The sequence below is a fragment of the Lontra canadensis genome, unplaced genomic scaffold, assembly GCF_010015895.1.
Source record: "Lontra canadensis isolate GAN:19392208 unplaced genomic scaffold, GSC_riverotter_1.0 scaffold46, whole genome shotgun sequence".
Classification (NCBI taxonomy): Eukaryota; Metazoa; Chordata; class Mammalia; order Carnivora; family Mustelidae; genus Lontra; species Lontra canadensis.
In genome coordinates this window covers 7,513,430-7,519,292 of record NW_022631040.1, presented here as the reverse complement: position 1 = coordinate 7,519,292, position 5,863 = coordinate 7,513,430, and the positions used below count along the sequence as shown (strand labels likewise).

At 36.9% G+C, this 5,863-nt stretch overlaps 1 pseudogene; it reads left to right on the top strand.

Moving 5' to 3' along the window:
- The first annotated feature begins 2,720 nt into the window (after positions 1 to 2,720).
- LOC116876622 lies at positions 2,721 to 3,846 on the top strand (annotated as a pseudogene).
- Positions 3,847 to 5,863: the final 2,017 nt, after the last annotated feature.

Genomic DNA, 5,863 nt, shown 5'->3' with positions numbered 1-5,863 from the left:
GGCTCAAGTGCTCTGACATTTCAATGTGACAAGTATGCCTCAATTTGAGGTAGGTGTAAAAGAATCCTAGTGAGCAAGGGGAAGTGTGAACAAGATCCTGACCAAGCCCAGGGTAAATAAATCTGCTTAACATCTCTGCCTGTGATTTCTCATGGATTGTACAGGATCTGGCTAACAATTTAAAATTAGCGTATGTCTTGGAATAGCCACCAGAGTGAGTTTAAGCCTAATATTGGCACTTAAATCCACATAGTTCCCTTACACCATACACAAAGATAAATTCAAAATGGATGAAAGAGCTAAATGTGAGACAGGAATCTGTCAAAATCCTACAGGAGAACATAGGCTGTAACCTCTTCAGCATCAGCCACAGTAACTTCTTTCAAGACACGTCTCCAAAGGTAAGTGAAACAAAAGCAAAAATGAACTTTTGGGACTTCATCAAGATCAAAAGCTTCTGCACAGCAAAGGAAATAGTCAACAAAACTAAGAGGCAACCCACAGAATGGGAGAAGATATTTGAAAATGACATTACAGATAAAAGCCTGATATCCAAGATCCATAAAAAATTTCTCAAACTCAACACTCAAAAAACAGATAACCCAGTCAAAAAATGGGCAGAAGACATGAACAGACACTTCTCCAAAGAAGACATACAAATGGCTAACAGACACATGAAAAAATTCTCAACATCAATGAGATACCACCTTACAACAGTTAGAGTGGCAAAATAAACAAGATAAGAAACAACAAATGTTGGAAAGGATATGGAGAAAGGGGAACCCTCTTACATTGTTGGTAGGAATATAAGCTGGTACAGTCACTCTGATAATGAGTATGGAGGTTCCTCATGATGTTAAGAATAGAGCTACCTCACAACCCAGCAATTGCACTACTAGGTATTTATCCCAAAAATACATCTGTAGTGAAAAGAAGGGCCACATATACCCCAATGTTCATAGCAGCAATGTCCACAATAGCCAAATTGTGGAAGGACCCAGGATGTCCTTCAACTGATTAATGGATAAAGAAGCTGTAGTTCATATATACAATGGAATATTACTCAGCCATCTGAAAGGATGAATATCCACCATTTGCATTGACATGGATGGAACTGGAGGGGATTATGCTAAGTGAAGTAAGTCAAGCAGAGAAAAATAATTATCATATGGTTTCACTTATATGTGGAAAACAAGCAATAGCACAGAGGACCATAGGGGATGGAAGGGAAATCTGAAGGGGGAGAAATCAGAGAGGGAAGTGAACCATGAGACTATGGACCCAGGAAACATATTGAGGGTATCACAGGGCAGGGCAGTGGGGGTATTAAGGAGGTAGGTAGGTATTAAGGAGGGATATGCTGTGATGAGCACTGAGTATTATAACTAACTAAGGAATCACTGAACACTACATCAAAAACTTGTGGTGTACTGTACAGTGGCTAACTGAACATAATAAAAAATACATAAAAATACATAAATACAGTGTTGTTTCTTAAAGATTAAAAAAAACCCATAGTTTTTTTTCTCCCACCCAGTTATCTTTCTCCCACCCAGAAAAAAATAAATACTGTTTACTTAAGACATTGTTTTTAAGATTTTATTTATTTATTTGACAGAAAGAGAGAGACAGTGAAAGAGGGAACAGAAGCAGGAGGAGTGGGAGAGGGAGAAGCAGGATTACCGCTGAGCAAGGAGCCTGATGCGGGGTTCAATCCCAGAAACCCGGGATCACAACCTGAGGTGAAGGCAGACACTTAATGACTGAGCCACCCAGGCACCCAAACTCAAAATATTTTTACTGAATAAAAGGCTTCCTATTTTTAGTTTCTGATATGTGAGCTGAGGACAGAACTCATCTCTTTCCACCAACAATGTAAATGGATGGATTGCACCTTTTGCTTTCATATATCAAGTTTAAGCTGTTGTTTCCTTTCCAAAGGTCATGTTTTGTATGAAATGTGATTGATCTCACCTGTATAAAAATTTGAATAATGACTGTATAATCATATTTCTGCCTCATAATTCCTTACTCCATAGTAAAGCCCAAAATACATGCCTTATTCAAATCTCTTCTTGAAACATGAATGTTGATTTACCTGTTATTGATTCCATTGTTTTTAAGAGAACCAGTGAATCAAAATTCCGTTGTGATTTCCTCCTCCTTATCAGAGTCCCCAGTGTCAAAGCACTCTATGGTGACTTCGAGAAGCCAGCCCTGCTATTGCCTCGGGGAAAAGCTGGCCATCAGTCCCTCAAAACCTGATGAAGTGAAGAAGGAAAAGCCCATGGCACTGCTGGACCCCATTCTCAGGGTCCCATGGGGGGATCAGCCATGTTCCCTGACCCACAGGTCCCTGCAGCCTATGGACCCTGAAAAGCAGCACCATCTATGGCACCCAAAGTGATGAGTTGCTGCCTTTTCAGGCCACTGCCAACTGCAACATATTTTCCAGAACACCCTTCACTGAAATGAAATGCCATTGCCAGGGACCTGTCTTCTAGCTCTATGTTCTAGGAAGTGTCTAGGGAAGACACTGAAACAAACAAATTAAACAAATCCAAATGACACAGCACAACTATTGTCTGCTCCCCAAGGAGCATGTTCTTAGCTTTGGAAGTGGCACCACCTCTTTATTCTGCAGGGACCAGAGGAAGACAGAGATAGGATCCAAGTGAGTAATAAGGCAATTGAAGAAACTGGTGAAGCAGCAACAAAGGATGTTCTCTCTCTGCCGGGTAAAATTAGATTCAACCAAAAAACAACTGATGGTTGAAGCCATTGGCTCAAAAAAGAGAAAGGAGGCAATGATAGTGTTCACTAGAAGCTTGTTGGATCTTACGTACTTAGAGATTTCTGAGTCAGGAGGCAGATTCTTGGAGAAAGAAAGCCAAACACTCAGAAGACAGATTTTTATGGTAATGATGATGACAGATTCCTTGATTCGACTGATCTGGTTGAGAAGAAGCCTCTGAAGCAAATGAAGAAGGCTGAAACATTGACAAGAAGTCAGAGAAATTTTAATCATTGGATGCCAAGTTAAATAATAGTGGAAGGGAACTCTGAAAACTCTGAGAGGTTAAAAGTCTCAAAGCTCTATCAGAGTCACCATCTCCAGATGTTTTAGATGCTTGTACATCAGAAACAAAATCAAAGAGTGTGTTAGATGGCATGTCATGGAAGAAACTACTTGAGAACTTGGAAATGAGGAAACAAAGACAGATTTAAAGGGTTGATAAAATCTATAAAGCCCAGAGAGATACCAGAACTAAAAAAGACTAGAAATCACTTTTGAAATGTAGAAAGAAAAAAAAAAAAAAAGGCTGAAAAGCTTACATTGATTCTCTTTGGTGCCATGAAAAAAAAGAAAACAAATCCAAATTAAAAACTGGAACAGTAGGGAAATTATCCCCCTGCATCAAACACCCAGAACTCATTCTGACTCTGAGACTGAAAGATGAGCCTAATGTGGAGGAAGAGGAGGCTGTGTAGGAGGAAGAGAAGAACACAAAGGAACATAAAAAGAAAAAAACGATGGGACAAAGAAGTGGGCTTTTATCAGTAGTTAGAACCAGAAGAAGCAGTACAGGAAAGGATTCTTCTTACATGCTCTAAAGAAACAAAACCCATGAAAACATGGCTCAGCCAGGTGGAACAGAATAATTGTCAATAAGATTAACAAAATAACTTCATCATTCAAGGAACCCCTAGCATCAAAGAATGAAATTGAGAAAAACAGAAGAGTTGAAGAAAAAAAAGGCTACCAGTCCAAGAGAACATCCACCAAAACTTTCCTCCAAATATCCAGAAGATGGCCCAGGCTCCTGTAGATGGGTCCCCAAATGAAGCCCAAAGTGATGGTGGCCAGATCCATTTCATGACAATATTGGCCTTTGACTGTTTCAGAGTTGCAAAGACTTTGTGAACCAAGTGGCATGGGAAATGTGGTCTCCTATACCACAATGAACTCCAAAGTAGGAGTTCAGATGATTGCTTGTAAAATGTGGTAACTGGTCTTCCATGCTCTTGGCTTCTAAATTAATCTTATTCATATCCTCCTGAATTTAGTATTTATGTTTAAAAGTGTTTGTGTATATATATAACACTGGAACAGTATACTTTGTGAATTATTAAAATGAGGGATTGACTCTAAGTGAGAAAGCAAAATTTTAATTATCATGAGAAAAAGTACTTTGATATGCAGTTCTATTTCTCAAGTTCATTGTTTTTTCTAATATTTTAAGTTTTATAATCAAAGTTAAAGTAGGGTATTTCATTTCTAGATTACAATTATCTTCTCCTTTGGTAAGGGAGAAGATTTAGAGATTGTATTTTTGAATTTTCTAGAGTGAATTAATTTTTATTTTTTCATATTTTCTGAATATTTGATTTAAAATGTTATCTTGAATAACAGTCATCAGTTACAATGCTTATGGAAGCTTAGTTTGGGAATTTAGACTCTTCTTACGTTTGGTGAAAGATATTTCATGTAAGCATTTTGAATTCATGTTGTTTTTCTTCAAAGGAAAAAAGAAGATATTTGTTTTTAGGATTACCTGTGGTTAAGAAAACAATGCATTCACTTAGAGGAAAGAATTCAGGAGATCAGAAAGTTTTGGTACATAATCTTGCATTGAACATAGCAACATATTATTTTAACGTAGTTTAAAAAATTCTGATGTTTCACATCTTACAAGACAGCGTTTTTTTATATGGCATTATCAATTTGTTACGTAGTGACTATATTTTGAACATAAAACTACACAAATGCATCTAAACTACTAAGGGAGAAGTGAAAAATGGAGCCAAGTAAATGAAGATGACCTAGTAATAATTATAATCTCCTCAATAAGTTTAGGATGTACTGGAGCTTTAAGAAGCACTGGTAAATACAATGTAAACAATTCAATTCCAAAATATCCACTCTTGATCATCTTTAATTAGAAAATAAATTAGCATTGTACATGAAAAATTCAACTTGGATTCACATATTGGCTGTATCTAGACTGGGTTCCACCTGAATATGTATTTTCTGTGGCTAAAGCAGTATTTTATTTATTTGTCTTAAATTTGAATGTTTCTAAATGGAGCCGATGCTACCTGCTTCATTATATTTCAAAATTTGAAAATACTCACAGTAAGAGACATATTTTATATTATTACTGTAATTACTAGACTTTGCTCTCTCCCTCCCCACCAACCCCATCACTCACATACATGCACATGCACACAAATACAAAACAGTCCTTACCCTTACTACATTTATGAGATGTGTCCTGACCTATTGTGTTCTGTTCTGTCCTATTTTCCATTTGAAAAGGACTATGACCCACTGAATTCAAATTGATGTTTGAAAAGAATGCCCTACTCTCATACCCGGCACAAACACTTTCTCATTACCTATGGCATTACAACTTTACATTACTTACCTTGCCTTCAAATACATCTGCACTTATGATTATTTAACTGAAGAGGGAAAATTTCTTCTGAAATCTGAAAAGGAAATTCTCAGAAACTAACCAGCTGGCCAAACAGAGCAAGACTATAACAATGTCAGTAGGGGAGCAGTGTTGTAGATCCAGAAAGTCTTCTCTTAATAATGTGTGTATTACTATTTATAGTTAAATACCAGGATAGCCAGGGAACCTTTGGAATCAGAGAGCATGTTTTTGGCTTATAGGATAGAAAACCCAAACAAAAATAGCCTTAAGTAGTAAAGATAAATATTAAAAATTTATTGACTTAAGACAGTTCTGCTATTCTTCATTGTTACTTGAAAAATAATCAACCCTCAAACCATGTCTCTGGCATAACTGAGAAAGTAGAAGATTTTTTGTTGTTGTTGTTGTTGGTTTGTTTTAAT